We start from the raw sequence: 8,640 nt of genomic DNA, 5'->3' as shown, positions 1-8,640 counted from the left end.
ACCGGCAGGTGAAGACACGCCAAACCCCCTTCTCCCTCTGGGGTCTGGCAGGTAAGGCTCTTCTCTCCCCAATTAGAAAGGAGGCAGAATGGCAATTTAAGTGTCACTGAGTGGAAATATGAGAAGTACATAGGGTACTGAGAACTTCGTAGACAGAACGAAAAGGAAAAGTAGAAGAAGGTCCGAGAAGGTAAGCGAGATGGGGGAAAGTGAATCTAAGGCAACTGTATTGGAGTGCATGATTAAAAATTTAAAGAAGGGATTAGGAGGAGACTATGGGGTGAAGATGAAGCCTAACTGCCTCCACATACTCTGTGAGGTCGAATGGACCCCAATGGGAGCAGGATGGCCACCAGAGAACACCGTGAACTTAAAAATAATGGAAGCAGTCTACACAGTAGTCACAGGCGAGCCAGGACACCTGGATCAATATCCATCTATTGACTCATGGCTAGGGTTAGCTAAAGACCCTCCTACTTGGACAAGGTTCTGTATCCAGAAGGGAAAGGGAAAAATATTAATGGCACAAAAATTGACTGATGATAAAAAAGGAAATTCTACAGGATTTGGACGGGGATGACCTGACCCCTCCCCCATGCTGGATAATGACACGCCTGCCTCCCAGTGCTTCACCAGGACCGGAGGCTGCCTTAATGCCCGATCCAGGGCCAGGTGAAGTTTCTGCAACAGCCACTGCTCCTCCGCCAGCTTTCCCGGAGTTCGTAGAGCCTCCGTTTGGGCAGGCTCCGATCCCGGTGACAGAAGCCTCTGGCCAACACTGCCAGGATCCGGCTCCAACCGAACCGCCCAAGCTATACCTGCCTCTCCCGGTGAGTACTGACAAGAGGGGGAGGGAGACGTTGGAATTAAGCAGAGACTGCGCTCTGCCAGAGAGCCGGAGGGAATAAAAGAGAACAGACAAGAGACTTACAGTGCTAGCTGCTGCTCTGGGAAAGTCTATCTTGGGCCCTCCAGAAAACCTCATCTGCCCCAGGGACAGGACAGTCCTTCAACGGTCCCAAGGGAGGCCCCGGTCCCCGTTACAGCCAAACCAGTGTGCCTGGTGCATGCTTTTGGCCACTGGAAGAATGAATGCCCTAAGGCAAGGAGGGAAGAGGAAGCTCCCGCAGTTGTGGGGCTTGCTGACTTGGAAATTAACTAGGGCTGCCAGGGCTCAGAGATATCAGGTCCCTGAGAGCCCATGGTAACCGTAAAAGTGGGGGACCAAAACATTGACTTCATGGTGGATACAGGAACAGAACTGTCGGTAGTAACAAAACCTGTGGCACCACTGTCCAAAAAGACTACCGCTGTAACTGGGGTGTCGGGAGAAGAGATGATTAAATCGTTTTGCCAGCCCAGAAAATGTCAGATGGAGGGGGGACACCAAGTGACATTCCTGAGTGCCCAGTACCCCTGTTGGGAGGAGAGCTCTCCAAACTAGGAGCACAGGTGACTTTCTCCCCTGAGAAGAGGCCCACCTTCTGGACGGACTCTATGACTTATTTGCCCTCTCTCTCAGTGCCAACCCAAGATGAGTGGAGGTTGCATGAGCCCCTGAAGGCAGAGCCGGGTGGGCCGGAAGAGCATGAGAGAGCTAACTCAATTGTTCCCTGAGGTCTGGGTGGAAGACAACCCCCCCTCCCCCCAGGCTGGCTGAACATCACGCCCCAGTGATAATGGGACTCAATCCAGGTACCATCCCAGTTAGAGGGCACCGGTACCCGCTATGGATGGAGCCTGAGCTGGCATATTGCCCTACATCAATAGATTGAAACAAGCAGGCCTTCTAGTAGAGTGCCAGTCGGCTTGGAATACGCCAATCCTGCCAGTCAAAAGGGAAGGAGGACAGGACTATAGGCCTGTACAAGATCTCAGGCTAGTCAACCAGGCTACTGTGACTTTACAGCCCACTGTTCCAAACCCCTATACCTTGCTTAGCCTCCTTCCGCCGAGGACTAAAGTTTACACTTGCCTAGATCTCAAGGATGCCTTCTTCTGCGTACACCTCGCCCCAGCATCACAGCCCATAATTGCCTTTGAATGGGAAGATCCAGTCGGGAGCACCAGATAACAAAGGCTAACTCCACAGCCATCTTTGGGGAAGCCTTGGCTTCTGATCTGAACTCATTCCATCCGGAAGAGTATGGATGTCAGCTCCTACAATATGGAGATGACCTGCTGCTGGCTGCCTGAGACCAAGGAAAAATGCTAGAAAGGGACAAATGCACTGCTCCAGCTGTTGATGAAAGCAGATTACCGGGTGTTGAAAGAGAAGGCACAATCTACAAAGAGGAGGTAAGGTATCTGGGGTTTGTTTTAAAAAAGGGCTCAAGGTTCGAGACCCTAATTGGGTCTTATATACTGATGGCACTCGCATGATAAAACAAAGACAACAGCTGTTGGGTTAGCCAGAGCAGAAGGGGCCATCAAGACTGAAAAGAGATGGTGGGAATTGTCAGGTGACAAATTATTGGTACCAGAGGAGCTGGCACACACTCTGGTAAGCCAAACACACCAAGCGACCCACCTAGGCCATGCTGTCTGCTCACAGGTTAATGCTGCCTCTCGGGTATTCAGACAAAATCCTCTGGGTATTCACCTGAAAGGCATGCTGCCCCTTGAACACCTGGGAGTGGACTTCACTAAAATGAAACCTCACCGACACTACCATTATCTGCTGGTCATGGTATGTGCATTCTTGAGATAGGTAAAAACTTTTCCTACCTGGACTGAAAGAGCATCAGAAGTAGCCTGGTGGCTGCTTAGGAAAATGGTTCCCAGATTTGGATTTCCTACCAGCATTGGATCAGGCAATGGCCCGGCTTTTGCAGCTGATTTAGTACAAGTAAGCAAAACTTTAAACATCAAATGGAAACTGCACACTGCATATAGGCCCAGAGTTCTGAGATAGTGGAATGAACCAACCAGACACTTAAAGAGACTGACTGCTCCTGAGTGGACTTGCTTCTGACGGCTCTGCTCAGACTCAGGATGACCCCACAGTCCCAAGGCTATTCTCCATACGAAATTGTGTATGGGAGGCCTCCTCCCATAATAAAACAGGTGTCAACAAATTTGCCTCAGGTAAGGGGGGATAAGATTTCACAGCAGATGGAACTGGGTAAGGTAATAAATTGGGTAACTAAGTTTGTACAAGAAAGGGTGCCGTTCCCCCTTGGGGAACAGATTCATGAGTTTACACTTGGTGACCAAGCATGGGTCAAAGATTGGGAACATGATTTGCTAGCCCTTTGGTAAAAGGGCCCTTATGTTATTCTAACTACCCCTACTGCAGTTAAAGTTGCAGGTATTGTCCCTTGATCCATCACACCAGAGCAAAGAAGGCATACCACGCTGACCCGGAGGACGCCAAGTGTACCACCCAGAAGGACCCCACCGACCCACGGGAAACCAAGATCATTCTGAGGAGAAAGAAGAAAACGAGGTCCCGGACGAGCCCTCTACAGGATGGAGCTGGGTAAACGACTCCTGCTGCTCGGCCTCATCAACGCAATTCTGAACCTGACCACTGCTCCTGCACAGGACAACGTCTTCATCTCGTGGGCCACAACTCTGCCAACTGTTGGGTGTGTGGGGCTATGCCCCTGTCAGTAATGGACAGACTCCCCTGGTGGGTATCGCCACTCTGTTCCTCTCTCCAGCCATAACCTGTCTTTGCTCTCCTGGTGTAAAAAGAAGCCATCAATGGGCCAGGGACATAGGGTTACATTTAACATGAGCACCAGCCTTACAGAAGTAACAAAGGCTTATACCTCATATGTGAAAAATAAAAAGGAGAAGTGTTCTTTACAAAAGGGGGACAGGCCTCCCGGTACCTTGAGCAATACTACTAGGTCTGGGATGAACATTTCTGGATGACTCCTGAGAAAGGACAGTTGATTACCCCTGCTACTATTTGCTGGGAACAAAAAAAAAAAAGAAAGTTAGATTTGGAGACCACCCCCTAGACCCAAAAGAATTAAAATATATGGGTTATTTACCCCCTGAACAATGTAAACAAATCTTGGAAGTTACCTATCACCCCAATCAATCTGTTCAGTGACCTGTTTCCGACTGGAAATATAATCCTGGAATGTGCTGGGTAGCCCCCAATGGGACCCAGTGGCTCTGTGGGCTTAACTTATGGCCATGGTTACCAGTTGGCTGGGTGTGGCGTTGCACATTAAGATTTGCTTTCGCCCATGGCAGAATTAAGCCTAGCCTGCACCAGCCTCCAGTAAACCCGCCTTATCTGCATGCAAAATGGACACGATCTGTGTTCCAATGGTATGACTATCTTGCTGCCTTGTTTGTACCCTCTGTAGGGACAACGGATATCATGGTTAAAGTAGAGGCCTTAACTAATTTCACTAAACAGGCCCTCTTAGACAGTACAAAAGCCATTCAAGCTTTGAATGAGAAACAAATTCAGATGAGGAAGGCAGTAATTCAAAATAGGATGGCATTAGACATACTCACAGCAGCCCAAGGAGGGACTTGCACCGTAATTAAAGTTAAATGTTGTGTGTATATCCCTGACCTGTCTGAAAATGTATCTACTGCCTTGAAGGATATGAAAAATCAAGTGAAAGCCATGTCTAATGAAAATATTCCCTTTTGGACTTCAGTTCTCTCCTGGGTAAAGGGAGACTGGTAGAAAACCATTGTAACTGTTGTTATAGTAATCTTAATCATACTGCTCTGTGGGCCCTGCTTCCTATAATGTCTTGTGAATTTTGTAACCCAGAGGTTGATAGCATTCTCTCATATGGGTGGCAGGAGGGCTAAGGTACAATATATCTCAATAAATGATGCTCGTTATGGAAACTAAGAGCATCAAGAGGGGGGAATGAAGAAGGAATTCATAGGGCCTGGACTCCATCTCAGGCCTGTCCGTGCTGATCGTGCTCGGCTGCCTCTCCAGTGGACTCTGAACTCTCTGCTTAGTGCCTGTGGGAACGACAATGGAAGGATAAGACCCCCTCCGGACAGGGGAACCTTGAAGATCATATCCAGGTTACTCATCGCCTAAGAGAAAAGAGACACTAATCACCCCTGACACTATCTATCAGAATGTAAGCACAGGCTTATCGGTTATTAACTGTTTGGAATGTAACTGCAGGCTGATTGATTATTGACTGTTTGAACACATAACACGGGAATGATGGGGTTATTGTAGTTGTATTTACCCTGCCTTTGTTTATGTAAGTCTCAAGGGAATTGAGGTGGTGGGTTTGGACACGTACACATGGGGTATAAAAGATTTTCACAAATGCTGGACGGGGTCCTTGGCTAAGAGGTGACTCTGCCTTGGGCCCGCCGGTGTAATAAACTGCACTCCACTATCTGCATTGTCCTTCTGAGTGAGTCTGTTTCCCGGAAAGCGTGGCTATAACAAAAAGAACAAACCAGCGATCTGTTTTTCCTTCTCTATACAAAATTAAAAGGAGGTTTCTCCTAACATTCTGTGTGGCCATGACACCTGGTCTCACCTAAAGCTAACTACTCCCAAACCTTGAGTTAACCAATACATTTCTTTTTCGTATGGAAATGTTGTCTTAAGCTATGTTAATGAACCCCAGACTCCATCTTCAAGTTGGTTCCGCCAAAGGGCCTAACTTACTTGTTCAGGTATTGTTCCCCTAATCTATGTAAACGAAACTATTTGTTGGTACAAGGTGCAAGTCAATAGTTTTATGGCCTGGGATGAATTATCTGGTGCCATTCTAGATTTTATGACATTCCTTTCTTTTCATTAACAGACTGTGAGTGACTATATACCATACAGCTAAAGACTAGGAGGGGGGTACTCTTTTGCCCCCTTCTGATGCCTATGTCAGAAGCTTTCTCTATCTCCTTTATACTTTAATAAAACTTTATTACACAAAAGCTCTGAGCGATCCAGCCTCGTCTCTGGCCCCGGATTGAATTCGTCTCCTCCGGAGGCCAAGAATCCCGCGTCTTATCGTTCAGCAACAACCTTTCATCTTGAGGGCTCGTCCGGGATCCTTCAGGACAAGGTAAGGATGCTTGGAGCTCTACTTCTTTGTTCTCCTAGCGAACACGTTTTCCGCTGTTCTTTACTAACTCTAAGGTGTGCTTGTGTGAATGAATGAAAGGCCCTGCTCTGCGCTTCCTCGGCGACCTCATAAGGCTTATGGCAGAAACTTGTCGGGGGTTTATACCGACCTGCCAATGCCAAGAGGCAACCAGTGTCCCCTTTGGGAGCCGACCAGAAACGGGCAAAGCATGTGGACCGAACTCTTTTTTCTCGGTCAAACTTTTCGGTCTCTGACCATTTCATAACTCCTTGGGAATTAAAAGTACTAACCTTATCTCTCGGATCTTAGGCTTTCAAGAGACTTGTAACCTATGTTGCTACTCTACTGTGGTCTAGGTCTCAAACTTGGATTGGTAGTTAGGAAGCGCCTAGCCTCGCTAGGCATGGAAAGTTTGGAAGCTAGATGGAGCTCTAACTCCCAGAGCATCTCTGATGTTAAAGGTTACTTGGATTGGAACTGCAATGGTTTTTTTCTTTTGGTAACACTGGCTCTTACTGGAGCAGAGGAGGCTCTTATACCGGTGTGGTGACTCTTGGAAGGAACATCTCAGTTTCATGTTTGTATCAGTCTTATTGTGGTCAGGAATATACTCCGGGTCGTGCACAGGCACTCAGGTGACGAATGTGTCCCCCAGAGGTCTTGGCTTGGGAGGCATTCCGGAAGGTTACTCTGATTGCACCCTGGGTGGCATCAGAGGCAAGTGAGGTGAAGAGCTGGACGTCAGTCAGGGATGCCATCAGGTCTACCCTGGGTGCATCCCCACCCCGTCTCGGTGGTAGAACCGGGAGGGACGAGTGTGACGCCTGCGTCGGTAAGGGACAGACTAAGTCCGACCAGGAAGGAAAAGCTTTTGGTGTAATGTCTGTCTACACCCCCATCTAGAGCAGGGAGGGACGCCTCCGGTAGAAAAATGGCGCTGGTCGCTTTTTTTCTCTCTTACAGATGGGAGCTAACAATTCCAGCCTCACTCCTTTGAACTGTATCCTGCAAAACTGGGATAGATGTGATCCCCAGGGCTTAAAGAAGACACACCTGGTCTTCCTATGTGATACTGCATGGCCGCGGTACCCACTGGAGGATGGCGAACGGTGGCCAGTTGGAGGGTCTCTTAAGTATAATACTGTTTTACAATTAAAACAGTTCTGTAAAAAGCAAGGGAATTGGGTAGAAGTAGTGTATATTAGAGTGTATTAGAGCTTTTAAAGGTGTTACTCTGCATTATGACCTTACTTGGAAGGATGTGATGTATATCTTGGGACAAACGTTGACTGCCGACTCAAAGCCTCGAGTTTTGGGTAAAGCGGTTGCTTATGGAGATGAATGGCTTGGTAATGAATCAGTGGGAAAGAGGGAGGACGAGATGACTGCCCTCCCCACTGGGAGTCAGGCGGTCCCAGCTACAGAACCAGACTGGGACTCTAACACTGCTAAAGGAAGATGGGATCAGAGTCATTTTGTCAGATGTATTCTTGAAGGACTCAGGCAGGCGCGTTCTAAGCCTTTAAACTATGGCAAACTGGCAGACATAGAACAAGAAGAGAAGGAAGCTCCTGGTAAATTCCTAGACAGACTGAGAGAAGCCCTTCGCAGATTCACTGAGATTGATCCCGAAAGTGAAGAGGGGAAAGTGATCTTAAAGGATAGATTTCTCACTCAGTCGGCTCCAGATATTCGCCGTAAGTTATCAAAACGGGCGTATGGACCAAATCAGTCTGTAGATAATCTGTTACAACTGGCTCAGACAGTCTATTATGGTAGGGAATATGAGGAAAAGAAAGAAAGGCAGAGAAAGACGAAGGAAAAGGCGGAAGCCCTCGCAATGGCTATGAAAACCGTTCTTAAACAGCCTGAGAAAAATGCCCAGAGGGACCCAGGTGAAAAGGGATGGGCTTGCTATGGCTGTGGAAAGGAGGGGCATCTCAAGCGGGATTGCCCTCAGGCGTCTGAGCCGCCCCCGGCTCCATGTCCGGTCTGCAAGGGACCACACTGGAGGAGAGACTGCCCCCAGAGGTGTAGGTCTCAGGGGTCTGACTCTCAAGACAATCAGGACTGAAGGTGCCCGGGGGTCCCCACACAAGCTCCCGTCCTAATTACACCTGAGGAACCCCGGGTATTGATAACGGTGGGAGGCCAATCCGTCAATATCCTTTTAGATACTGGGGCAACTTACTCCGTGCTTACTGAAGCCCCTGGCCCACTTTCTTCCCGATCCGCTTCCGTAATGGGACTGTCTGGACGAGCCAAAAGGTATTACTTCAGTTATTCTCTATCGTGCAACTGGGATTCTGTGCTATTTTCACACGAGTTTCTTATCGTGCCAGAATCACCCTCACCCCTTTTGGGGAGAGATATACTGAGCAAGGTCCATGCCTCTGTTTTCATGAATATGGAGCCCTCCCTTTCTCTCCCTTTAGTTGAAGAAAATGTGAATCCTAGAGTATGGGCTGATGGAAAATCTGTGGGTCGAGCACAAAATGCTATTCCTGTAGTTGTCAAGCTCCAAAGACCCACACTTATTCCCACATAAGAAGCAGTATCCACTGAAACCTGAAGTTAAGGAAGGGTTAAAACCCAT

The 8,640-nt window shown here is 48.2% G+C and overlaps 1 long non-coding RNA gene across 1 annotated transcript; it reads left to right on the top strand.

The window, feature by feature from the left end:
- The first annotated feature begins 1 nt into the window (after nt 1).
- On the top strand, nt 2–8,191 carry LOC136153001 (uncharacterized). Its single transcript, XR_010660315.1, has 3 exons — nt 2–2,298; nt 3,299–6,023; nt 7,008–8,191. It is a non-coding gene; the product is annotated as an uncharacterized lncRNA (long non-coding RNA).
- The last annotated feature ends 449 nt before the right edge of the window (nt 8,192–8,640 follow it).

Source organism: Muntiacus reevesi, chromosome 22, assembly GCF_963930625.1.
Source record: "Muntiacus reevesi chromosome 22, mMunRee1.1, whole genome shotgun sequence".
NCBI lineage: Eukaryota > Metazoa > Chordata > Mammalia > Artiodactyla > Cervidae > Muntiacus > Muntiacus reevesi.
The sequence above is the reverse complement of the archived record's forward strand: the minus strand, read 5'-3'. Positions and strand labels throughout refer to the sequence as shown.